Genomic DNA, 13,811 nt, shown 5'->3' on the forward strand with positions numbered 1-13,811 from the left:
TTGTATTATCACACAATAATGTTTTTTCCCACACCACTCTAATTTTGGGTTAAAAATTTGCGTAGATTAAACATGAGGCTGCAGTTTCAGACTTGGTATTAAGAGGGTTGGAGGAAAGTATTTGTCTTCATTCTATCACTGATCTGCCTCAAGCTTTCATGTGGCTGACAGTGACGGTACAGGATGAGAGGAAGTGTGTATCCGACCGTCTAATTCATAAAGAAATGATAGAATAACAGAAATGGCAAAAGGATCGATGGTAATGTTTGCAAACACAGCCCCAAAGATAAGCGTGCTACATTAGGAAATACTTTTGTCAGGAACTTAATTTCACTATAATCCTTATATATTTGTTCTTTCTATGTTTTTATATATATAATCCGGCTAATCTACATCTATAAATGCAACATCATATAGGACAATTAGCTCTTATTTTGTATCTTCTGTGTCAAAGTGGAATATGTGGTTAATGTTTCAATTGCTACTAATATATATATGGTTTAAGGATCTTATTGAGTACTTTCTTTATTACCTGTCTGATACAAAATCAATTGAACAATTAAAATTTCCCATACCTATTGAAATAAAATGGATTCATATGCATTTGCATAGCTAACTTGCAAAATGTGCTTTGCTTCTTTTTGTTATATCTAAGATCAAAATAGATGCAAAGTTGACTGTAGAAGAAACCAAATGCATTTTTGTAAATTTGAACGTAATGGTCCAACAGATTCATGAAATAATAATGATGTCATGTTTGAGTCTACATCCTTTAAATTATCACATATCATATATATTATCATATAATACACAAACTTAGACTTAAAATACACACACAAATTCATTGTCTCATTCAAAAAGTGAATACTTTTATTGTTTCAAATAAACTGCAGGTGAAACTGTTGCATAGTACAGATTTGGAGCACATTAACAGCAGCTGGTGTGTCATCCATAGTGCATTATAATATAATCAATTGTTCCCTCTGAATAGTCTTCAAACTGCATAAAATCGATTGCACATATCCACAAGTTATCCACAATGGATCAAAACAGAATCCCATTCATTCACTAATATTACATTAAACGAGGAACTGACTTAACAAATGAAATGTGTAAATAAATCTACTTTTGCATTTACTGACTAAATCAAAACAGAATTAACTGTTTCTCATTGAACCTCCAGATAAACACATTTGTTATTGCACTTGTGCTCATATAGTGCATATTAGCATCAAGATTCTCTCACACAAGCTGAACATTGCTAATGTGAAAACTTAACAAAACAATTACTGTGCAAACACTTTAACAAAGAGTGCAAAACAACATTTTGCATAGAGGAAAGAAATTAACATAATGTAGTTTTGATTGCACAAAAACGCTTCTTGCAGGGATAATGGTGCTATTGATTAAATGTGTACACTAAAAGTTTAAATATATATATTTGCTTTAAAAAACAAAGCCTTGAAAAGGGCAAAACCAAACACTAATATGAGATGGTTAAATGTAAAAAAAAGGCAAATTAAGGATGATTTTTATACAATTTATGGTTGATGGATCAATTCCAAGAGACTATTTTGACATCGCAAACAGAAAAAAATTTGTAAACCAGTCACATTGACTGTGAAACATTACATTGAGACATCAAGAATTTTACCTGATAAAAATGTCCACATCTTCTTGCTCATTCAAATAATTACAATACAACACAGTTTAAATGCTATGATTTAAGATCTAAGATAAGATTCTCTAAAGAATAATACATTGCGAAACAAGTTCAGAACCCCACAGCAACTATTTTATCATCATCTGATCTAAAATTAGTTTGAACTTTAGATGATTGAGAGTGTGTTTGAGAGAGAATGATCTATGCTCTGCCATACATGAAAATGTAGTACAGATGTTTCCTGAGCAGCTGTGCAGAGCAGCACATGAGAAAACCCTCCAGCAACACACCCACACCGATCACCGTAATTCACCGCAATTTATTCGTCCACTGGACGGTGTGTTTCCTTGTGTATATTAGTGGTTAAAGATGTCCTGTCTAAGACGAACATCACTGGCCTCAAAGTCACAGTCCAAAAGAGCAAAGAGGCAAAGATCCGATGATTTCCAACTTCGGACCAATTAGGAACCTTAAACGAGAAGACAGAGTTAAAGTTAAAGACAGTCCTTTTATTGACCACATTTATCTACAGTGTTTTACACTTTGCATCAAGACAAAACTCAAAATGTGCAGCAATGCAAAAATACAGTCAACGTTTTTTTTCATTTATGACCTAACAACATGTACAGTCCAAAGTTTGGACTGGTGCTTTATCCATGTAGCGATATTTTTATCCTCTATTTTATTCATATTGTGCTGAACCAGCTGGCTCAAATTCAGTTGCTCTGATTCTCCAGCGTTCAGCTTTACTCCAAATAAACTACATTGATCCTGGGATGCCATCTTGGTTCAATAAGGCAACAACGTGTCATATGTGATATTTCTTGAGAAATCAATCCCTTTTTTTCGGACAAAGCCACATCATTTTTACGGATCACGTGCACAGACATTTGGGGGACTCGAAGCCAAGTCATGCATAATTGAACACAAAGCTTGGTGTTACTGTTTACTCTATCGCTCTCTGAGGGGCCTTTACAGTAAGCTCCCATTCGCCGCCCATAGATGGCACACTAATAAAAGAGGAAACAAACTGAGCCCACAATCAACTCAGACAGATGACATAAAATATGTCCCCGACCCCCAAACACACCAAACTCCAAAACAGACCATGTCTGTGTTTGCCAGTCTAGACACAAGCTGCTCTTCCAATCCCCTACATCGGACCTTCTCTCCTCCTTCTCTTCCTCCTCTCCTCCTCTCTTCCCCCCTCTCCTCCCCCCTCCCTCCTTCTCACCCCCACCATCATTGTCTGAATCGCCAAAGTGTTTTTTTCCCACGCTTTATTTTCACCGTCCTGTTTGCAGCCAGGCAGGAGGAGGAGGTGGGGGTGGAAGGGTGGAGGGGGTGGGAGGTAAGAACTGATGGGGTCGCCATGGAAACCCCACATTGGCATGCTCCTGATTGGACTACGTGGTGGCTAATTATTCAGCGCATATGCTTAAAAAAAACAATAAAGTAGGACGTATTGAAATGCAGAGCCAAGCATCGCATGGTGTGTGATTAACATATGAGCCCAGCGCTGCTTTTGATGAAATACGCCTCCATGTAGAAATTAACCGCAATGAGTAATTTTATGTGCATATCCGATGCTTTAGGGCATATCGTTAAAATTTCAACTGTAATCCTTTTTTTCATGCATGTACTAGCTGTGCTGTATTATGTGAACTTTCACAAATATTTTTTTGTACCAAAAAATCAGCTTAAACCAGATATATTATCTATGAGAAGATCACTAATTTGCATTTATGCCAATTTACACGTGGGGATCAAACTTTGACATCAAGCTGCCAAATCTAAAACAGGAGCAGCATGCCAACGGCAGGCCTCTGAGCCCTGGCACGACAGACACATTATGTGTGCGTTTGCCTGTGTGCGTGTGTGTGTGTGTGTGTCAGTGAGGATGGAGGGTCTGCTGTGTGAAAGGAACCCGTGGGCCAGGGGTTTGTATATGCGTTCGCGGGGAGGGGTTGGTGGGGGGGTGGGAGGGGGTTACGTTAACAATGGCAGTCATTGTTTACCAATCTCCCTCGTCCATTAATCAGGACGATCCGGCTCTAATTGGCGTTTTGGTTAAGCTGGTCTCCAGACCCCCTTTCCCTCCACTGGCCTAAATAATGGCGTTACGCCACAAGTGCCGCCGCACATTGGGGAGGACAATGTGCTGCTTGTCTAAGGGCCCAGGATAGGATCCCCACCCTCTCCTCTTCCCGTCCTTTCTTAGCGGGCCCCTGCACCCCCCAAGATAAACCTCACACAGTAACACAAAGAAGGCCTCTCACTATTGAGATCTCACTGTCGCAGCCTCCCTCTCCTCATCTGTCTGGCCCCCTTTCCTCCTTCCCGTCTTTCTCAGTCATTCACTCACTACACTTTTTACTTTCTGAATGGATACGTTGGTCGCTGGTTTCTTGAAAGGAGCAGCTTCAATGGTCGGGTCAGAAAAACACGTTGTACTTGCACTCGACCGTTATCCCATGCTTAAAGGTTGGCTAAAATGCTGCCGTGGCATAAAAACAAAACCCCTATTTCCAAATTAGGAGAATTTAAATGTTTTCACTCGGGCTGAAGGGCTGTTTGCTTCTCTAAAAGTTTAAACATTTGTCAGATTTGTAAAACCCTTTCATAGCTAAAAAAGGATGTTCATTAAGCACAAAGGCCAGAGAGGTTGGCATGATGGGTTTTCATCCAAAAGGAAAAATTTACTCTTAATTAATTTAGAGTAATTTCCAGTTAATTCTTAAAAGACATTCATCTCATATCTTGGACTTTTATAAACCATTTATAAACCATCAAGGCATAATCATAAAGCTGAGAAAAAGGAGAGAATGTCTGACCGGTTGGAAACACATTTCATTCAAAAGAATCCAAAAGGGGAGATGTGGTAAGTTTCTTTAACAAAATTTAAAAAAAATTAAGTGTTGTGAGTGAAATGAGTGACAGTTGATGCTGCTCTGTCAAATATTCCACGCATCACAAATATTCATCTACAAGCCACCAATTAAGTCCAGTGCACATGTGAGAAAACTATGGGTGATACTGAGTGGAGATTTATGTAGCCTGCTAATTACGGCTGCTGGAGGATGTCAGCGAGCATGCAGGTGTTTCCTTTCTTCCACATCCTCGAACAAAGCGTCCTGCAGCGTAAATAACGTGTGAATGCTGCGCATGGAGAAATAATGCTCGTAGAAATGATAAATCTTTGCAGTCCAAATAATAATCAGAATGATGACCTGGAAACGGAGTCGTCGAATGGGGTTTTCAGAGCGTCTTAAAAGTCCACAAAATGGCCGATCGCCAGCGTCTGCAGCTTGACGACGGGAACGCCGAAAGCAACGCGGGAACCGCAGCTGCCCTTAAAAATGCCAGTTTGCCAACGCTCAAAAGCCGCTGGCTCCTACGGCTTCCTCTTTATCTCACCCATTCCCGCGGGTCTCTCGGGGCGATCCCCACAATTAACACACTGGCGGTAATTAACACTGTCTTGAGGCGACCAATGGCGCGGAAAGGAGCGAAGCCAACGCGATGTGGGGGAAGGTGCAGCGCTGCCTATCCACATTCTGCTTTCTTTTAGCTGCCATTTTGTGCCAGTCTTAACACCTAAGATGGTGGCAGGACTGTGACTTTCCGTGCGGGAGAGGAGGACAAACTGGCGAGGGAGGGGTCGGAGTGTAGAGGAGGATGGTGGGATTGAGGAGGGAGTCTCTTGTTTTTCATTCTTCTAGTCGGTACATTGCCGAGCGGTAACATCGCCGATTGGAACATTGGTGCCCAACATGCGCAACACACAGAAGCACAATCCTCCCAAACATGGACACGCACACATATATACACACACGTCAGGGAGAAAGTGTGTATACAGCGAAGTAAACAGCACCCTGCGATGGTCCGTTTGTGTAAAGAACGTGTAATTTACATGTGCTTAATATACGGCACACACATGCTAAGACACATGTGTGCCCATGCATGAACACACACACACACACACACAAACAACCAACACAGCCGTTCTCATGGTATGGTCTGCCCCTGAGCATGCAAATGACATTCATTATGCAAATGCATACAAATCAGAACCAACCATCTGAGAATCCAAGCTGGGAAGAAACGGGAAGAATCAAATCAAATGAATGAGGGGAACGAATGTTTGGGCGAGTGTGTGAAGAAGGTACAGGGTCAAAAAGTGAACACGTGGTCAACAGAAACATAGCTTGGGACTTTTGTAAGCTTAAAAAACATTACAAAGATATCTCAAATATAAAAATAAGCCATTTCCAAAAGCATAACTGAATGAAGGGGAAGCAGTGTTAAAGCATTCTTCCAGATAGTTTGTGCTACGTCACACTGCGTGTTAATAGAGCTTATGAAGGAAGAAGCTTGTGATATTTTATATTGTAGAAAGATTGTTGGTTTCTAGATATTATTTTGGCTCAACCAATTTATGTGGTACATGGGATATAAGATAACACACACACGCACAAACACACACACACACACACACCATCTTCGTCATTCGTTTGAGACAAAGCTCATTGAGTTCTGAAAGAGCATCAACTGGAGGGGAGATGCTCCAAATGATGAGGGCCTCCTAATTGCCCCTTGAGGTGTTTTTTGTTTTGTTTTGCCTCTCTAGCCACCACAGCTTCTGTGCGACTTGCTCTCTTTAACCGCAAAATAATCCTCATCCTGAAACTGGATATTCGATATATTTGTCTTTATTGTATTGTGCAAAAAGTGTGGCCACAGCTCCATGTAGCAGCTACGTGTGGTGATGCTTCACCGAACGACTACAGCAACAACAACAAAACAATTTCTTTCCCAAAGGAAAGGATTCAAGCTTTTCCATTTCAGCCAATTATCTGCCATCATTAAAGTCAAAATAAAAGCTAATTAGAAACTGATTGGGGCCAAATTCTTACCCAAACAAGGTGAAATCTGACAAAGAGACTCCTCAGTGTGTGTGAGACAAAAAAAGAGAGAAGCTTAAATTACGGGAAGGCGAAGATAGGATCTTAGAATCAATGTTTTTTTTTAAAGAACATTAATCTAAATATTACATCCAAGTGTTTTGAATCTCTAAAGTCCTTCTTCCTCTTGTTATTCCTATTTGTAGTTGCAGTAATAACACAGGAGACCTTATTTGATTTGATTTCGGGGGGGTTGTAATAAAACAAATATAAAAAACGTAAAAAAAATACATACAATTAGGTGAGAGCCATAAATGTCTGAGGCACAGGGCAGCGGTAATAACTGAGTGTGAAGTACTGCAGCGGCAGCATGTGATTACACAGCTAACGTCTGTAGTCACACATGGGTGGGACAACAAGGTGGCAGAGACGTTTGTTTTATACAGGATAGACCGAGCAAACGTATCAGGCTGGTGCTGCATGAACGTCAGCGTTTGGCTAAAGGTCAGCAGTGCTCGAATCTGTCCACCAGCTCAGCCTTAACATCTTCATGGCTTCAGCCCAACGCGACCGGTTTAAAGTCACGGTGCCGTTGATCATCACAGCAATGTCCTTGTAGTTCATTTAAGTGAGATATACAGACAGCAGAGAAAATGTTATTCCAGAATATGGTGGGAAAAGCAACCTATGTAAAGGTTTTTCCAGAAAACAAAGGTAGAAGACATTTCATTTCCAACATACAAATACCAGATTGTTTTTTAGTTTAGTTCTGCAATGTATATTTCAATGGGAGCAGGTACACAGGTGCACAGATGGTACAGCTTAGCTATATTGATCATTTTGTCTTTCAGTATGACTTTAAGTGCTGCTGTGCAAACGTTCACACTATTGTCGCACAGCAGCGTGCTTGTTCAACAATCCAATTTTATGTATTTTGTGAAGATCTAAAAGTTTTTTTTTTATATTAACAATTTCAAAATATACTATATGTGTTGCACACTGGATCCTTTATAAGAGAACACCCTCTCGCCCCATCCCCCCTAACAATACCTCTTATGTAACACAGCATACCTTCACGCCATCGTTTGACAGCGTCCGTTGTCCGAGCCCATTCCCAGTTCTTCTCGTCCTTTTCATTTAGTTTTCTTCCACCGTGCAGGCGTGTAATGGGATTCTTGTTACTTTCGGTTATCTAGCTTTATGAAGAATGTACGCCACTCATACAGCTAGATAACCAAAGATAACAGACAACCCCTCAGGCCTGCGAACACAGCGCTCTGTCAGCAGCAAACGCACAAACGCACACAGCGCCTCCAACACACCTGTAAGGACAAACAATGACAGGGAAAATGTATAAAGGGCTAATTTGCCAAAACAAAATTGCAGAGGTGGAAATAATGCCAATGATAGTCATAAATCTGATGTGTCAATGCAGGTGATTTATTACATGATGTTAAAAAAAACGCCTCAGTGAAATGAGATGAAAAACAAGCATGACTAAAGATTCACATGGGAAAACATTTCCCAAGCTATTAAGTGTCTTTTATATGACTGAAATGTGACTGAGCTCTTATAGGAATTCAGAACAACACATTAAAGCCGACTATCCAGTGAACTAAAGACAACAACAATAAAGATCTTTATGAGGGCAGCAGAAGCCTGGGATGAAATAGTACTCAGTGGAATAATTTGCATAAATAACACTCTGAAGATAATAATACAGTATGACAGAATGAAAGAGGAAATCCCTTTGAAATGCAACGCATGGACTAATTGTAAAAGAGGTAATACTTTCCCACTATATAAAGGTATTCAGTTAGTATTATTTTAACTACAGGCAGATAAACCCTTTAAAACAGCTATATTTTCTGCACTGTGCATTATTAAACATTATTAACATTTACAGCCTCAAAATGTTCCCTGTATGCGTTTGAAAGCAGTTCAGTTCAAATGCAACACCAGCTGCAAAGGAATTAGTTAAATAAAGGCCTATTGCTCGTTGGACACATTTAAAAACCCTCATATCATCAGGCAATATGAAAATAAAGATTCCATTCCTGTAAATATATTTGTGGGAATTGTTGTGGATACGTTAATTTGTAATTAACGTTAACATAAAATTTATAATCTTTAAACATATATTTATGTGTTTTTGTTCATATTTGGACGTAATTTGCATATTCCATAAATATCTGCTAAAATGCTAAAATATTTACACAGCCAAATAATTTGTGTCTATGTGTGTCTAATATATTCCCTTAAACCTCTTTTTTTATTTAATGGCTTTTTGCGTGAGAGGGGAGTGACGTCACTGGCATCGCTGGCTTTCAATTAATGCAGCGAGGTGTGATGCCCAATTAACACACACACACACACACACACACACACACACACACACACACACACATGCCGTTATGAGAGGCTGTTCTTTCGCATCGCCAAAATAGGCCACAGCCTCATCCGCGAGCACACAGGGCGTCTTTAAAACCCCACACACAGATGCTGTGAATGTATCATCTCATGCTTTCAGCCTGCATTTTATTTTATTTTTGTTTGCAACCGCTTTTCGCATGAGTTTAAACGGGGATGGATTACAGAGCATGCTGTGGATTTTTGCCAAACTAAAGCTAAACATCCATTAGTAGAGATTACGTTGCTGTTTTACAGGCCGTGACTCACGAGCTCACAACTCCAACGTTCACACTCACTCCTTCAACTCTCATACTTGAGTGTTCTCGTTTATTAATACTAACTGTTCCACATATTTGCATATTGTTGGATTTGCAATTAACAGTCTTTGTCGTGTGGAAGTGAGTGCGTAAGCATGTTGTCCCTACAGGCAGAAATATAGTGAATAGAATTATCTGGCTACAAAAAAAATCTGCTTTTCTCGGTGAATCACCTTTTTCAAATAATAATATTAGGATTTATTTTTCAAATTGCATGGAAGTTGATGCCCAAAGATGTTACTACATATTAATTAATTACGTAATGGTCGTTTTTTTTACAAGAACATGTGTATTTTGGTGTCCCTCTAAATGCAATAAAGGATGGAATAAAGAAATAATACTATCATTGCTGATTATGTATTAGTATTTGTATATTTGTTTGTTAATCACTTCCCTGGATTAAAGCAAATCTAAAATACTGAGCAATGCTGACTGTAAATTATCGACTCAAATGAGACGAAATAGACACGTGTGTAGCTTCTGTCGTTCTTTTTTTCGATGTCTGATGCGTTTTCTTCGTGCGCGTTTACAGAAGAGTGTGCACGGTGTGGGGTGATTGTGACAACAACAGTTTCAAATGAGGAATAAGAAATACGGTATTTGGTCAGGTCCAAACTGCATGGCACTGCTGACCCTTTCATTTCGTATTAAGTACCGAATATGGTGATGGAAAATATACTTTAACAGATTGTCAGGGTCATTAAAGCTTTCCGTAAATGCTGCAGAGTCTGAGCGGAACACTCCCTTCCGAAAAAGGATCCCGAAAGGATTTTTAAATGATTTCCGGAATAATCAATTAGTTCCACGCAGTGTGCAGCGTGGTCGCTTGTTTTTTTTTTTTTTTAATGTGTGTGTGCGCGCGTTCAGGTGCCCGTTTGTGGGACTGCGTAAGTAAGATGTTGTAATATATAGATTGTCCTCATTTTCTTGAAGAGCATTCAGAGCTCACGTGACAAGTCGTCAAGTGTTCGCCCACGCTTCGAGCTTCGATGGTAACGTGACAGATATAAAGTAGGACCATTCATATTCACCTGAAGGTTGGAGTACGCCCTCGTCTTCACTTCTGGTGCTTTTGTGTGTCATTTTCTAGTGGGGGGGGGGGGAGAAAGAATGACTTGAGGATATACGAAAATAAGATCCATAATATCTAACAAAGGCATCCTTATTTCATCTCGCTCTTTCTCCTGGAAAACACCCTGCGTGGGAAATCTGCCCACTAGGTCGCATAAAGGCCCAAACTAGTCCGGTCTATGTTGCTCAGCAGGGTCTCTTTGCACCTGCAGCTTCACTGACAACGTGGCTCTAAAGATGCTGCTGCATACAGCGGCCCCTTTTCACATCAATGCATGTTTTAGACCTGTGTCCGCTCAGATACCTTCTAACCTTTGAGAATAACGGACGAGGTCAATCTACACCGGGGCCTGCGTTTTACCTGGATTCATCCTTTTTTTTATCTGAGTGCAGAGTCATGGCTACTGCTCATGCAAGCCCTGCATTCGTGTCTTCATTTTCGAAGAGCATCCGACTAATTTATCCTTTGCGTCATCCGGCCTGGACCACGAGCTCAGTGATGAGACAGAATACAACAAATCCCTTTGCACGTGTCAAATCTGTTCACTTTGAGAATAGAAAAAGTCTAACAATACAGTATTGGTCCGGAGCTCAGCCAGCTGGTTTGGCGCAATACACCCCCGAGGAATGTTAGGTATTATTTTATTTTATGTACTAATCATAGGAATAAAACCTAAACAGGGAGTTCCTTCCACCCACTTACACAGATTAAGTCGGCTTTACAAAAGAAATCTGCTGTGTAATCTCAGTCCATAGGAAGCCGAGTTCTTGTCCAAAAATCCCATTTTGCTTTTTGGCAATATCGCCTGAAGCGACACTGATGCCCCTCACAAGCAGTGTGACCCGCAGCCCTGTAAAATAACACTGAAGTAAAAAGCGCAATTACTTATGCAGGGGTAATAACAATGGAGCCTGTGGCTGATCGGGTCTCAAAGACACTAAAGCTATGTTGCAACTTAAAGTTGAACAAGAAAAAACATTATTTTCTGGAGTCATCTCCGAAAGGTCTTACCGAAAGTGCGCAGACGGATGCTGGAGATGGAAAATGCGTCCTTCTTGGTACAATATTAACATTGATAAATATAACTGGGACTTAATCAAAAGGCCTCGTGGGTGAAAGGAGTTCACCCGTGACTGTATAGACACTGAAGGATCTTCTGAAATTGCGAAATGCTTCGGACTCGCACGCTGAGATTTCGGCAAAAAAGCCTCGGACACGCTGCCAAGCACACGTCTGTGCTGCTGCTCTCAGATGCTGTTCAGCCTTCAACTCGGATGCTGCTGCTGCACATATACACCTTAAACTGGTCAGAGCCAGAACGAGCATCACTGGCAGACGTGCATTTGCCGTATCTGTTCGGCCTGCAGATGCTCACTTATTTCCCAACTGGGTTACACGCGTATTGCAGAACGTTGCCGCCTGTGGACACGCAGGACGCCTCCATGTGGATCCTCTCCTGCAGGATTAAACTCACTCTTATGCCTCAAACCACTCATAACACAAAGCAGGGTTCTTACTGTTTCCTCCTCGGGCGCAGAAGAAGGGTGGGTGGGTTGCACGGGTCTTGGATGAGCTCCTGGTAACCAGCGGTGCCTCCGGACTGAGAGCCAAATGAGCGCGTTCGTGCAGCGACGTGTGGAGCTTTTTGGCGACGGCGCATCGTGACGTCCCGCCGGCTCATTCCATTTTTTTAAATTGAACGGGTGTCTTGGTTTCTTGGCACACGGGTCTCCCTCGGATCCGCCAACCCCCGGTCCTCCCCTCGGCGAACAGGGGGAGTTGGCGCTGTCCGATGGCTACATCTCCACCGCTGTTGATTCCAAATGGTTTAACATTTCATTTGTCCTCAATCATATACGGCGTCCAAGGTCCACCCCCTTGTGAGTCAGTGAGGTAACACGGTTCCCACCCTCTGAGATGTTATATTATGCAAGGCGGCCGATGTAATTGCAATACGGGCCTATGGCAGCGTCTCTCACGCCCCCCATCAGACGCGTGCAGAAGTGCATGCTGGTACAATCACGCATTCACCCATCCAAACTCACTAATTACTTTATGATGCTATCCCGGAAATCCCCCTATATGTTCCTTATGACATCTAGCGCGTTGTTCATACACTAAATAATATAATATATTCAGTCGAGCTCCTGCTAAATGTATTGATTAATGTATCATGAACATCATGGGCGAACGTCTGTGTGCCGTGAGTCTGCTGTTTGCTGTCACCTGTCATCATTGTAGCACCGTTTTTAAATGTGATTTTAGGCCAATTGAAATGTATTAATGAGAAAATGGAAGACTTCAAATTACAGTACATTTAATTCTCACATGGTTCAATGTGAATTGCCTTGTCTTTGTATTTGTCTTCCCACCCAGAATTGACGTGCAACTCAAAGATGCTGCTGTCTGCAGCTGGAGTTTGTAGAGACTCACTTGACAGGCAGCCTGGAGAGGCGCTCCAGCTTGGTTAATTATCATGATAATCACACCAGAAATCTTTTCAATCAATGAAAGACGAATCCTCTCCGACGTTATTGTATACGGTCTCCTTCTTGTTTATGTGCGTGGCCTAGACGGTGGTCGTCATTTGCATCTAATAAAGTTATCTCAGTCACGTTGATCTGTCTAGACTCCATGTGTGGAAGTGCTTTTACATACAGAGCTTAAAAGTCGCATCACTTGCACCGCCACAGTGCATACGGGTGCGAATGCATGTGCTGCAAGGGTGGAGTATAACTTTTGGTAATACCTGAACATAATAATAATAATAATAATAATAATAATAAGGAGAACTTGCCAGTCGTCATTGTCAGTTTCAGGGTCGGCTGAGAGACGCAGGAACCCGGGGAGAGCTTCGTTAATGGACTTAACCCAGAGGAGCCCTCGGGGCAGAATTGCTTATAATAACGTGCTTTCGTTTTGAGGCCAACAAATAACTTGTAATATGCACAATGTTATCAAAAGTGAAGGTGTTGCTCAAATGAATACTGTTGCAGTAGTAGCGACAGTAGAGTTTTGCTAGAACTTTGTCTGAGATGCAACCACGTTCCCACTTACTTCATTAAAAGGCATAAGAAGCAATAGCGTGCTGCTCTGTTGCTCATTGTAACGCGTTACACTGGCCGTGAGAAGCAGACAGTCTTTTGGCTGGTGCACAGCAATAAAACACCCTCAGCCACCCCTCCATTGTTTTACTGCTGCCAGGCCAGACACGTGCAGGCTTCTCGCGGGCGACGTGCATCGCGGGGGGGGGGGGGGGCAGCTTTTATGCACGTGAACGAGCAATATTAGAACAGAAAAAAACTCACCTGTACCTGTAAATATTTGATGGAATGCTTTGGCCTAACCAAGGGGATTCGGTCTATATTAGTGCATGCATATGCATGCACAAATACATACCCCCCCACCCCTACCCCCCTCTTCACGTCGTTCCAATATTCAAA

General features: G+C 41.5%; 1 long non-coding RNA gene across 1 annotated transcript; it reads right to left on the bottom strand.

Moving 5' to 3' along the window:
• Positions 1-847: 847 nt before the first annotated feature.
• Positions 848-12,213, bottom strand: LOC120826529 (uncharacterized). Its single transcript, XR_005713261.2, has 4 exons — positions 11,886-12,213; positions 10,328-10,382; positions 7,639-7,889; positions 848-2,132 (listed from the first exon to the last, which is right to left on the bottom strand). It is a non-coding gene; the product is annotated as an uncharacterized LOC120826529 (long non-coding RNA).
• Positions 12,214-13,811: the final 1,598 nt, after the last annotated feature.

The sequence above is a fragment of the Gasterosteus aculeatus genome, chromosome 10 (assembly GCF_964276395.1).
Source record: "Gasterosteus aculeatus chromosome 10, fGasAcu3.hap1.1, whole genome shotgun sequence".
NCBI classification, from domain to species: domain Eukaryota; kingdom Metazoa; phylum Chordata; class Actinopteri; order Perciformes; family Gasterosteidae; genus Gasterosteus; species Gasterosteus aculeatus.